Raw genomic sequence first — 14,004 nt, forward strand, 5'->3', positions numbered from 1 at the left:
CGGAGTTTCCATAGTGGGCCGGCCGCAGTAGCCGAGCAGTTCTAGGCGCTTCAGTCCGCAACCCCGCGACTGCTACGGTCGCAGGTTCGAATCCTGCCTCGGGCATGGATGTGTGTGACCTCCTTAGTTTAGTTAGGTTTAAGTAGTTGTGAGTTTTAGGGGACTGATGACCTCCGATGTTAAGTCCAATAGTTCTCAGAGCCGTTTGAACCGTTTCCATGGTCTTGTCCGCCCCCTGTAAGGGAAAAGATGCTGTGTCAGGGGCTGTACAGCGACCAGAAGTTCTCCTGGCCGCCGCTGTGGACACGGGAGACGAGCAGCGCGTGCTGCGGCTGAGCGCCGCGCAGATCCGTGCCTTGACCTGGGGCTGCCAGCTAACCAGGCCGGCGGCCCACATCGGGCTGCGACCAGCGGCCCCACACCACGGAGGAGCGCCGGCGTCGGGCCGACACAGCGACGTCTCTACACTCTGTTCAAAATTGTTTTCGGGTTTACATTCTGGAAAGAGTACGCGGAGCAGAGTTGCCACATTCCGTTCGAAACGAACGTATTTTCCTACGTTTCATTCACTTGCTTAAAACTGGCAACGCTGCTGTCTAGCATGTTGAAAAATCGTTATTTCATTTACATCTACATCTACATACATACTCCGCAATCCACCATACGGTGCGTGGCGGAGGGTACCTCGTATCACAACTAGCATCTTCTCTCCCTGTTCCACTCCCAAACAGAGCGAGGGAAAAATGACTGCCTATATGCCTCTGTACGAGCCGTAATCTCTCTTATCTTGTCTTTGTGGCCTTTCCGCGAAATATAAGTTGGCGGCAGTAAAATTATACTGCAGTCAGCCTGAAATGCTGGTTCTCTAAATTTCCGTGTCTGCCTCAATGAAAAAACGAGCAATTTATATACAATCAGAAATAGTCTACCATAAGGGTCCGTTCTGCCCCACTGTTGTTATACACAGGATGATCGGAAATTTCCATTACAATTTTTTTGCATTGTAGAGGGGAGTGAGTACATAATATTTTGAACAGGAAACGTACCGTTTCAGTCCAGATGTTTAGCTCATCCGTTTCTGTCTGAAATACTGAACTAGGCGTGACGCAGTACATTTATTAGCTAACAATTCGAAGGGAAACATAAAGAAACATCCACCTATCATTTAAGCACATTTGTTTGTACTGACACTGAAACATCACGTGTATACATCCTTCCAGAACAGAAACAGGGCCCAGGATACTGTACGTACAGAACGGTACTTATGCATTACAACAGTGACTCGATGCGACAACCACCAACGTTGCGACTGACATTGTACTTACGAAGTGTGTACTGGTACACACTCTCCATCCCGCCCGTTGTCTCTTCAGTTCCTAGAGCAACGGCCAAAACTCGTGCCAGCTGATCGTCCTGTCTCTTCAGGAGTCTCTTAAATTAAACTTCGCATACGACCCTACAAAAGGTAATCAATAAGAGTCAAATCCGGCGATCATGCGAATAATACGGGCCAGTAATACAACAGTTCGCTGTCAGCCGGAGGCCAAATATCTCAGGATGACCGTGGATGAACGTTGGAACTTTGCCTCCCACATCGACGACGTAGCAAAACGAGAACCCAAGGTGCTAAATAAACTGATAAATATAGGGCAAAGCAAGTTTCACTTATCACCGGATATTGTCGCGTTATATCACAATGTTGTATTCACGCCGATTGTGGGGTACTGCTCTGTTGGTTGGGGTCACGTGGGTGAGGCCTGTCATGGCCGTGCGGAGAGTGCAGAGATGTGTACTGTTAAGTTCAACCGTTGCTTATCGAACTTCTCATACGAGTGCGTTACTGACGATTACGGTACTTTATCCATTGCCTTTGTCCATTAGAGAAATGGTTCAAATGGCTCTGAGCACTATGGGACTTAACATCTGAGGGCATCAGTCCCCTAGAACCTAGAAATACTTAAACCTAACTAACCTAAGGACATCACACACATCCATGCCAGAGGCAGGATTCGAACCTGCGGCCGTAGCGGTCGCATGGTTCCAGACTGAAGCGCCTAGAACCGCCCGGCCACACCGGCCGGCTCCATTAGACAGCAAGTGACACACTACTGGCTGCGGAAACAGTATTACGATATAGTTCAGGGTATACTGGGTGCGCGCACACATAGCGTAAACCTAATTAAGGAAAGAGGGCTACACCTATGGCGGAAATGTTAGGATAATGAAGAGGCCGGTAGGCGGGTATATGGCTCCCCAATATAAGAGACAGATCTAAAATTAAACTTCTTAAACAAGGAGAATTACGCACTTTCTGACCGGTCGTGGTCCTGTCCATCATATCGTTGGAGGATGGGGGAAAAAGCCGTGCCGGCGTGAGGATATGGAGAAATGCACGTCGTGCTAGAGTGCATTGTATATTTAGAAACGACTGCAGAAATGAGGCAGGAATACACGTCTAGGAATGTAAGTGTCCTACTTATAGTCCAGGGTCAGTTCACGATTTTGAACAGCTTCTCCAATGTCATTTCAGTAAAAGCTTAGAACGACTTCATTAATTGCTGAAACGGCGCGTGTCGCGACTTCCGCCGTGGGTAGGATTCGGTCGTCTTTATGGTCGGTGCTGCCCTCTCGCGGAACAGGGTGAGGTGCTTAATGCAACAATATAGTACAACGAAGGCTCGATTACAGAAATATAGCTATGGTATCTTTTTTTAGTGGTAGTAACAGACGTAGTTGTAGTCAAAGGTGGAAGGTGTGGGAGAATAAAGAAGAACAAATGCTGTGTTTTCTAGATAGTAGCAGTAGACGCTCCAATTGCCAGGGACGGAAACTCGCCGTCGAGGCCAAGTGCCCTTCAGATACACTGAACATCGTAAACAGAGTATGGTGGTAGCTTTGTCGAGCAAGAAGAAATGGCTCAACCTGTAAAAATTACCTAACATTATAAAGTAGAAAATGTTGTGAAGTAGTTAACACTGTAAATCTAGCAAGTAGAAATTGTAATTGTAGCTGTTGGCCCGTTAACGTGTTAGGAAACTGGCTATATTTGTAAATGAAAGCATGAAAAAAAATCCCATGAAGCATGATCGCTGCGGATACGCGGCTGGACCAGCTCACCCTACCCATCTGTCGTCTGTTGAGACATCTCCGAAAATTTGTCGGCTCACTGCCCAACTTGCGCAAAATTTTTGTGGAATGGCTTGCTACTTTACGGAAAACGTTCGTTTTACAGCCGAACAGCAAGACTTCCGTTACATTGAGCTTTGGCTTACACAAGGAGCATGTTTTTGTATTCTGAAAAATTGTACCAAACCATGTTTACTGTATGGGAGACGCACAGGCATTGATTAGGTCTCGCAAAAACAAATGTTAAATGACATCAGGTGACCGTCTGACGTAGTGCACGTCTTATGGGACCAAACTGCTGAGGTCATCGGTCCCTAAGTCTACACACTACTTACTCTAACTTACTCTATGGACATCACACACACCCATGTCCAAGGGAGGACTCGAACCTCCGACGGGATGAGACGCACGGACTGTGACAAGGCGCCCTAGACCGCGCTGCTACCACACTTGCAACCGTCGTAGATCGGAAATTGTACGTCTCCGGATATGGGTTACTGTCTAATCCTGGTACTCACTACTCTCTACAAGTCCTAAGAGTTGGTAACGGGAATTTCCGAACACCCTGTATAACTCTGACACGTCACAAACTGTACCCAGGAAGTTCTGCTACGCAGATGATACTGCCATTACATTTCAAAGTAAACGCCTAGAGGACAGAGAAAATGTGCTCACACAAGACCTGAGACTAGTTAGTGATTATTATAGAAATTGGAGATTGTGACCTACCCCTACAAAAACTAAAGTGATAGCTTTCCACCCCAACAATAGCTTAGCAAACCAGTTACTAGAAGGCACTTCTGTTATGGGACTTCTTGGGGGGTTCGAGGTGACAATTTCCGCACAACGGCCTTGTCTCTTGCATATTATGTCGCTGAATATTGCGCACCAGTATGTGAGAAGGGTGTTCATGTCTGTAAGTTGGTTTTTCATTTGGAGAATCAATACGGGCACCTTGAGATCAACTCCTGCACCTTGACTGTCGGCTCTCAGTAATATTGCTATACCACATTTGTGACGACAGGAAGCAGTGAACCGTGAATGGGAATAGGCCACCTGTCCAGGAAATTGCGTTCAGTCCACCAGCACGCGTTGCAACTAATGGAAACCGTTCTGGACAACTCGTTAATTCAGTCACTCAAGTTTTAAGATATATGGAAGGAGAGGTGGAAAAACAACACCAGGATACGTCGTTGTGGCCTTGAAGATCCCACACGTATATCACGCTTGCAACTGCCTAGACGAACATGATGTCAACTGAACAGAATCCGATGTTGACACGGAAGTCCTCCATATACAAGTGAGGACCTCAGACTCCTCAGTTTCCCAAGAGATGTTTTAGTGGAGACTGGAAGGATACGAACAATGCGTCTCCAACAACACTAGAATGGATAGACTCTCTTCACATCACTGCGTAAGGTCAACTGAGACCAGAGTTCTTGCATATTTGTTGTGTACATTAGTGTTTAAATATTGCTGTAAATTGCAGAGTATGTGTATCCTAGTGATAAATAAAAATTTAGTTCGCTAAGACTCTCAAACTTCAAAGTTGTACGTTAAAAAGCGCTTTCATTTTACTCGCCGTTTAGTGTTCTTTAGGTCTAGAAATATTCTTGGCATACATTTCACAAAGGTGTCCTGTAAACGGTATTAGGCCACGGGACTGTGTATCATCTATGATTAAAAAAAAAAATAGCTGAGTGAATGTCTCATCGATTAAATTTGAGCCATGTTATGCGAGATTCGTATGAAACTGATAAAGACAAAAAGACGAAGAAACAGATTGACAGAAGGAAAAAATAATGGAGAGTACGGACTTCTGAGGTGCAGAGGACCCGTGTTTGATTCCTGGTACTGCCAAGGATTTTTCCTTGGTGGAAGGACTGGTTCGGGGTGTACTCAGCTATACTATCCCAATTGAGAAGCTACATGAATGATAAATAGCAGCTCCAAGGTCCGGAAAGTCGGCAAAACGGTCTGGAGAGCTGATCGCGTGCCTCTTCATACCGCATTTGCCTGATGTCGAATGGAAGAAGATGACATGGCGGTCGGTCGACATCTCTCTAGGGCCTGGAGGAGAAGTTCGGTTTTTGACATGCGGTAACCTTTCTTTTAGTTACTGAATTTAGGGCTCACAACATGTGAAGAATATGTCTTCACACCACAAGCTATCTTAGGATACATTGCTAGAGGTGCTTCTGAGACCGCAATCAATTTCTTCGGCCCCCTCCTCCCTCCACCCATTTCCCAGTTCCATCATTCGTCAGTGGTTTGTGGGAAGGACGGCTGTTGGCCGTGAACTGTAATTTATGTGGTTTCATCTTCACGATCATTTCGTTATACGTATGCAAGTAGAAGAAATATGTTGGACCACTCACACTGGAACCTACTCTCTCGGACCTTCAACATTGCCTTCGCTGTAGCGGTGCCAGTGGAATGGCGAAACGCGCCGTTCTTCGTTGGATATTCTCCACCTCGTCTATTAATCGAACCAGGTAAGAGACCCAGACTGACGAGCAAGCGAACGTTTTGTGCAGCATTTCCTCAGCGAATGAATTACATTTCCTTAACGTTCTTCCAGGGAACCTCAAACTGTCTTGTATTATTTCTAAAATTTTATTTATGCGTTCATTCCACTTTAAATCGACACAGCCGGTTTCTCCTAGATATTTTGTTGTTGTTGCTCTTTATTATAAATAGTGTAATCGAACTACAATGCGTCTCGCCGCCTATTTACGCGTAATACGTTACATTTATTTGTGTTCATGCTCAAGTGACAGTCGATTCAACAATCTTCAATCATATGGAGACATTCTTGCTATTCTCTACAATGTTATGGCGTTGCAATCTTTCTACAGACGAAAAGCGACACATGTGTTTATCAGGAGTAAAACTGGTTGCCCTTTGAGACATTTATAAGAAGCCAGTTCACAATTATTTGTATGTGTAGGCTGATAGTTGTTACACTCAGGTTCAGTGTGAAGGGGTAGCTTACTTTGTACCTTGGTTAACAGGGCCCACCTTGAAACTTTGTCAGCTGAATTAAAGCCATCTCTAAGTCAAAACAATGGTTCAAATGGTTCTGAGAACTATAGGACTTAAAATCTGAGGTCATCAGTCCCCTAGACTTAGAACTACTTAAACCTAACTAACCCTGAGAGGTTCTAGGCTCTTCAGTCCGGAACCGCCCTGCTGATACGGTCGCAGGTTCGAATCCTGCCTCCGGCATGGATGTGTGTGCTGTCCTTAGGTTAGTTAGGTTTAAGCAGTACTACGTCTAGAGGACTGATGACCTCAGACGTTAAATCCCCTAGACTTAGAACTACTTAAACCTAACTAACCTAAGGACATCACACACATCCATGCCCGAGGCAGGATTCGAACCTGCGACCGTAGCAGCAGCGCGGTTCCGGAATGTCGAAGTCACCTTTCGTTAGATTGGTTGTAGTGAAACACAGATCAGACGTGCGTTGCGCTATCCGTCAGCCATGAGTGATGATCATGCAGAGGTGGCACCTCTTGGCCTTACGCAGAACTCTTTTCCAACTGGATTTGTCATATTGTACGAAAATATGATGTGAAATGCGTTTGCCGACCACCATCTAAGACTAGTGCCCTTTTAGGATGAATAAAGGATGATCTTGGTATACGTAAGGCGGGTGTCTATCGTATTCCTCGCAGTTGTCAAATCATCAGGACACAGGAGGACCTGTGTGCTGAGCGTTACACACGTTCACAACGTCAGATAAAATGTGCTAATACAGAACGTTGCCTTAACACCAGTCGTCCAATGGAATATAACAGCACTGATATACTGGCATGCAGTTACAGCTATTGGGGTAATGTTATTAAGGAAACAGTCAAAATTAAATTAGCAAATGAACATATAAACAGAGATGGAAGTATTTGTCTTGAATTCTGCGTGGAATCTTGCTCTCTTCTTCATCAAAAAACAGAGGGTCAGAGTTAATGCTACATCAGACATTGGTTATTAACATTCACTATTGTTAGCTTGTAGGCGTTTGCCATAGAGAGAGAGAGAGAGAGAGAGAGAGAGAGAGAGACAGAGACAGAAAGTGTAGCATCTTTCCCGTTGTACGAGGGTCGTTCAGTAAGTAATTTCCCACATTTTTTAAAAAAAGCCATTAATATACATAGACAATTGTCCTTGTTGGTGCTTCACATTTGATGTTTGTTCTGTGCGCCAGGGAACTTTCGAACCGTTCTGACAGATGGCAGAGCCGTAGTAACAGCGTCGAAATGGCGTCTACATACTACTCATGTTACAAGCAGCGTGCTGTTGCTGAATTTTTGAGTGCAGAAAAGAAACTGTGGTGAACATCCATAATCTTTTGTGTTCAGTGTATGGCGATTCTGCAGTTGATAGGAGTACAGTTGGGCGATGGGTAAAGAAAGTTACTGCCGCAGGAAATGCAGAAACAGAGCTCTGTGATCAGTCACGCTCCGGACTTCTTGTCATTGTCACTGCTCCAAACATGCTGAATCGTGCGGATGCTATCATTCATGCTGACCGGCACATCGCAACTCAGCAATTCGCTCTAAAGTTGTCGGTCAGCATTGGAAGTGCGTCTGCAATGATCGAGACTCCCGGATATTCAAAGAGGTGCTCACGATGGGTTCCACGAATGCTCATAGCGAACCACAAGATTCAAAGAAAGGCCATTTCATCTGAATTGTTGGAGCTTGAAGATTCTCTACGGGGATCACACTTTGAAGGTGACGAGAGTGCCAGTCATGCAGAGAAAACATGTCTACGGCTTTTACCAGCAGGTAATACATGCCCTTCCACACAGTTGGCGTACGGTCATAGAACATGATGGAGACTACGTAGAAAAATAGGACATGACTAAGACATGTTAATGCTTATTGTCACCAACTTCTGACTCTTAACAATGAATATGTTCTGAGAAATAAATGTGGGGCATTACGTACTGAACGACCCTCCTAATGTTCATACCGAGGTTTTAAATTATCTTCTACACCACGTCATTGCTTCCTTTGTGCCTTGAAACGACTGATGCTAATATTAATTTTTTAGTTTATGATATCTTTTCATTAATAATGAATATACCATGTATACAACAAATTACTAAATTCCTATCCACGCAGCATTTCACTAAATTTTACGAGGAGGGCGTTGTCATTCGTAGAGGTAGTACAGACTTTTCTTGCTAGATGGGGTTGATACAGACTTTCACGAAACAACTGTGCAGACGGCGTCAGTGTACAGGTGAACGTGTGAGCGTAGTATTGTATTACTCTGACTGCTGGCGCGTTCTGGTTGCGAAGTCGCTCTGGAAACTTCAAAAGAACAAAGATTTTGTGTGAAATTTTGTTTCCCGCTAAAATAATCGGCAACAGAGACTCACCAAAAGCTTCAAGACGTTTTCCAGGAGGATGGTAAGACCCGCACACAAGTTTTAGAGTGGTTTGGACGCTTTCAATGTGGTGAGATGAGCGCTAAAGACCAACCTCGTTCTGGACGCCCTGCAACATCGCAAAACAAGAAAAACATTGAAAAAATCCGCCAAAAAAATCAACTCGGATCGTCGTTTCATGATCGAACAAATTTCAACAGAGACAGCTGTGAGTTGTAGCTCGTGGCAGCGGATGTTGGGTGAGGATTTGCACGTGAGACATGGTGCCGCTAAATTTTTTCCACGCCTTCTCGTACAAGAGCAAAAATCCATGCGTATGAATGTGTTCTTGAACGTGACAACAGAGACTGAAGGTGATCCAGACTTTTTGAACAAAGTCATTTACAGGTTATGAGAGTTGGTGTTACAGGCATACCCCAGAAACCAAGCAATAGTGAAGCTAGTTTAAGACTCCCAACTTTCCTAGACTAAAAAAAGCAAATCAAGTGAGGTCGACTGTGAAGACCATAATCATTGTCTTTACTGATGTTCGTCGAAATGTGCTAGGGAATTTGAACCTCCTAGTCTGTCGTTCCCCACCCTCTGTAATCGTCACACCTAGCCCCATGCAACTTTTTCCTACTGCCGCGAATGAAAAAAACGCTAAAAGGGATGCGTTATGATGATGTGGATGTGTTACAAACAACTTCACAAAGGGCACGGACAATATCAAAGTTGAGGGGTTGCAGACATGCTTCAAACACTCGGAAAAAAGACTTGACAAGCGCATCGCATCTAGTGGAGAGTACCTTGAAATCGACTGAAGGAATTTTGTAAAAAGGTTCATGAATAGATTTTTTATAACAACAATCCGTTTTTTGGGTCCTCCGTCTTATTATTCACTCCGAAATTTAAAATTTGCTTACGATAATAGTGTAAATAATTCATGCTGAAATATATTATTTAAAGAAAGGTTCATACTTTACTATACCTGTAAACTATATGCTATCCAGATTCTCACCCCGTTAAAAATTATTTCTTACTCTTTGACACAGCTTACTTGAGAGCCCTCATTCTCCTCTTTCAAGCAAACCTTTTACTTTCTCTAAAAATTTAAAATGTTAAAAGTTATAAGTATTGAAAATCTTTGTTGTAATTCTTTCCAAAATCCAGTGTTACAATTTTGTGGCACTGATTTTTCTGCTTGCAAAAGGTGTATATTTTTTCTGAAACAGTAGTTTATTAATTTTTCTAGTGTAATATCCACGACACTATGTTCTACCCACAAGATGTTAAAATGAACTAACTGTACAAACTTCAACAAATATTGTCGATACTACGTATAAAAAAGACTGTATCGTGTAAAAATGACGATAATTATTTCATTATTTCTGTAATAATTTAACTTCTATGTGAATCAAAACTATTATCAGAGAACTACATTCATGAACAACGACAGTTATAATTTCATTTTGTTATCTGTGATTTTGTGGTTCAGTTGTTCTTCCTGTGCTAACGGATGAACTGTTCGGACGTGAGACGTGTGAGGTCTGCAAAGAGAAAACCTGTAACTACATATTGTTAATTATTATTTGAAAAAATAGAGTCGCTATTGTCTAGACGTGGATTTGTATTTATTTCAGTTGTAATCCAATCTAATTAATGTTTTTAGGTATTAATTTTCAGCTCCATGATTAGGAGCGCAGCCATTAGCGCTAGTAACTTACAGCGGAGTTTACTAGTAGCTGGTATAAAAATATGTCGGTATTTATCGTTGAAAATGATTTTAAATTCTAAAGAATAGAGATAGAAGGCTTACAGAGTTTTTCTCAATATATTACCTAGGTAACATAAATCGAGAATAACAATAGACAAATTGACTATCGTCTGTCCGCCACCATCTTAGCAAAAATATCTCCGCGGCAGTTTAGAATCGAGAATTTTAACAAACATAAATGTTGTTAGAAATAAATGAATGGAAATAAATGTGCATCGGTGGTCCCGAATCTACTTTAAAAGACAGAATTCAACTTAGATTGAATCTTTAAAAACAGTGTTCACAGCACGTTACGTAGTATCAATTTCTTATTTGCTGATGTATGAAGTTTAATTATTTCGGACGATTTACATGACATATTTTAATAGGAGACCTACGTCAGTGTTGTGCGCGAGTAGTATTTGGTAACTAAATGTTCACTTTGCTAGGGAAAAGTGCATCCATCTTAAGTAACAGTTGTGTAAAATCTGATAAATGATATGTAATTTAGTCCCACTCACACGACTTTACAGACAACATTTCTACACAACGTCAAGTGGAGATTTCTTTAGCGGTGCGACATATATTAGCCGGGATAATCATTTTTGAGATCAAACGAATTGTTACCCTGACAATAGGTAACTGGTTTTATATTTTTTGAGCTACCTGAAATATCATTTATAAGTAATTAAAGTCACGAAATACTATAAACCGGTTTCGCCACACTAGTTAGAATAGTTCACTATAAAGAAAATTATTTTCGAACTTTGGCAATCCCGCGCACATTACAACCACTTTCCCATGCAGTGGTACCTATTATTTTACCATTTTCTAATTAAACAGCTCTTCCTTAAAAAGTACTTGATTATATTTTATTTTTTATTTTTCTATCTTCTGTCTCAATATCCAAAACATAGCACCGATGTATTTTATCGTTTCGTAATTTCTGCCACACGCACGGCTATAAATAGGTGTCGCGCACAAGGGCGCAGTCAGTCGATGGTTGGTTGGTACATAGTGATGACACGTCAGTCAGTCAAACTTCTATGTTAATTCTGCGTGAACATTTTGTCAAACCACCTATAGGGCGTCTAACGTATTGGTCTGTGTTGTGCTCGAGGTGGTCCCACTGATTATCGATTGGGTTTAAATACGTGGAGTTTGGTGCTCTTCGAACCACCGATCTACACTGCAAGCTGTGTTACACGTTGCATTGTCTTGCTGGTAGATGCCATTCTGCCGAGGAAAAACAAACAGCATTTAGTGGTGGCACGAAGGATAGAAGCATACTTGTGTTGATCCATGGTGCCTTCCAGAATGACGAGATCACCAAAGGAATGCCACGAAAACTTTCTCTAGACCATAACGCTCCTTCCTCCGCCCTGGACCGTTCCGATGATTGTTTCAGGGTGTTTGCCTTCAGACATTTCAAGTTTGATGAAGCGTAAAACGTGTTTCATCTGAAAAAGCCACCTGTCGCCACTCAGTGGACGCCCAGTTGCGCTACTGGCGTTCAAATTTCTGCTTTCTTCGCTACAGAACAGCTGTCAGAACGGTGCATGAACCAGGCGCGAGCTGCGGAAGCCAACACGCGGCAACGTTCGCTGAACGATCATTGAGGAGACACTGCTGTCCGTCTCTGCCTCGTGATGACTGGGTGTTGTGTGATGTCCTTAGGTTAGTTAGGTTTAAGTAGTTCTAAGTTCTAGGGGACTGATGACCATAGATGTTAAGTCCCATAGTGCTCAGAGCCATTTGAACCATTTGAACTGCTGTCCGTTGGTTCATCTGGACGGTCAGTTGTTTAACTGTTGCACATCTATTCGCCCGTACACATCACCGCAGCCGTCTTTCAACCCTGTCATCTATAGCCGGTGATACACCACAGTGGTTCCACCAGCGGTTGTGGATAGCGCCATTGTGTCACGCACGGTATACTTTAACTACGGTGGCAAGCGAACATTTTACAAACTTAGCCGTTTCGGAAAAGTCTCCACACGTGGCCCAAAAGCCAATGGTCATGTCCTAGACGTCAGATAAATCGCTCCGTTTCCGCGTTACGACAACGACTGCGGTGTTTCCTGTGCCCCCCCCCCCCCCCCTCTCTTCTTCATCGCCACACCAGCAAGCTTTACATGCTCTTCACTACTAGTGCTGTCGCCTGCCATCTGCGAATGGTTATTGGATGTTGACATCGAACATGCGGGGTGGCCACATCAGTGTGACTGGACTGTATACGTACACTGCTCTGCAAAACTTAAGGGCGCGATTAATAAATTAACATATCATATTAACTAATCAGTGGAAGCGAATGCAAGTGCGGGATCATGTTGCCAGTTGTCTCCCAGTCTCGCACAGATGGTGGACGTCACACTGTGTGAGGGCAGCGTGACTACAGTGCCAAACGTGACTGGGTCCGCAACACGAGGCAGCGGAAGGAACGCGAGAAGACAGTGTCAATCAGCGAGCAGTTACGTACACTGCCATGGTCATCTGTCTGTATCAGAACATGGACCGGGCACGACCTCTGGGAGACTCACACGGAGATGAATAATCGGGAAACTGGAAGTAGGCCGGCGGGTGTCGCCGAGCGGTTCAAGGCGCTTGAGTCTGCAACCGCGCGACCGCTACGGTCGCAGGTTCGAATCCTGCCTCGGGCATGGATGTGTGTGATGTCCTTAGATTAGTTAGATTTAAGTAGTTCTAAGTCTAGGGGACTGATGACCTCAGATGTTAAGTCCCATAGTGGGCAGGGCCATTTTTGAACTGGAACAAGGACGAACTTTGACAAGTGCAGCCCTGGAACTTGGTATTGCTCACAGCGTTGTTTCGCATGCGTGTGGAGGGTTCCGAACCACAGACACAGGGTCAACTACAGCCGCAAATGACATTGCTCTACAGGCAAGAAGTGTCCGCCCCGATAGCTGAATCGTCAGCGTGCCGGACTGCCCTCCCAAGGGGCCCGGGTTCGATTCCCGGCTGGATCGGAGATTTTCTCCGCTAAGGGACTGGGTGTTGTGCTGTCTTCATCATCTTTTCATCCCCATCCGGCCCGCAGGTCGCCCAATGTGGCGTCGAATGTAATAAGACCTGCACCAAGGCGGCCGGTTGCTTCAAATGGGTCAAATGGCTCTGAGCACTATGCGACTTAACTTCTGAGGTCATCAGTCGCCTAGAACTTAGAACTAATTAAACCCAAGTAACCTAAGGACATCACACACGTCCATGCCCGAGGCAGGATTCGAACCGCCGGCCAGAGTGGCCGAGCGGTTCTAGGCGCTACAGTCTGGAACCGCGCGACCGCTACGGTCGCAGTTTTGAATCCTGCCTCGGGCATGGATGTGTGTGATGTCCTTAGGTTAGTTAGGTTTAAGTAGTTCTAAGTTCTAGGGGACTGATGACCACAGCAGTTAAGTCTCATAGTGCTCAGAGCCATTTGAACCATTTGATTCGAACCTGCGACCGCAGCGGTCGCTCGGCTCCAGACTGTAGCGCCTAGAACCGCATTGCCACTCCGGCCGAAGGCGGCCGGCCCTGCCCCGTAAGGGGCCTCTCGGCCAGTGACGCCAAACGCTCATTTCCATTCTTTCCCACTGGCAAGAAGTGACCCACGTCAGTGGGTGCAATTGCAGCCATATTTAACAGGACTTCAAAGCACAGAATCTCACGCTCCACTGTGCCACTGCCACTGCATGGCGATAGTCTCTTTGCCCGACGACCAGTACGCTGTATTCATTTGACACC

At 44.4% G+C, this 14,004-nt stretch overlaps 1 long non-coding RNA gene across 1 annotated transcript in view; it reads right to left on the reverse strand.

The window, feature by feature from the left end:
* Positions 1 to 14,004, reverse strand: part of LOC124777605 — a 277,536-nt gene that overhangs the window by 182,890 nt on the left and 80,642 nt on the right. The window contains exon 2 of the long non-coding RNA XR_007015756.1: positions 8,620 to 8,634. This is a non-coding gene — a long non-coding RNA (uncharacterized LOC124777605). The remainder of the gene's footprint in view (positions 1 to 8,619; positions 8,635 to 14,004) is intronic.

This window comes from Schistocerca piceifrons, chromosome 2, assembly GCF_021461385.2.
Source record: "Schistocerca piceifrons isolate TAMUIC-IGC-003096 chromosome 2, iqSchPice1.1, whole genome shotgun sequence".
NCBI lineage: Eukaryota > Metazoa > Arthropoda > Insecta > Orthoptera > Acrididae > Schistocerca > Schistocerca piceifrons.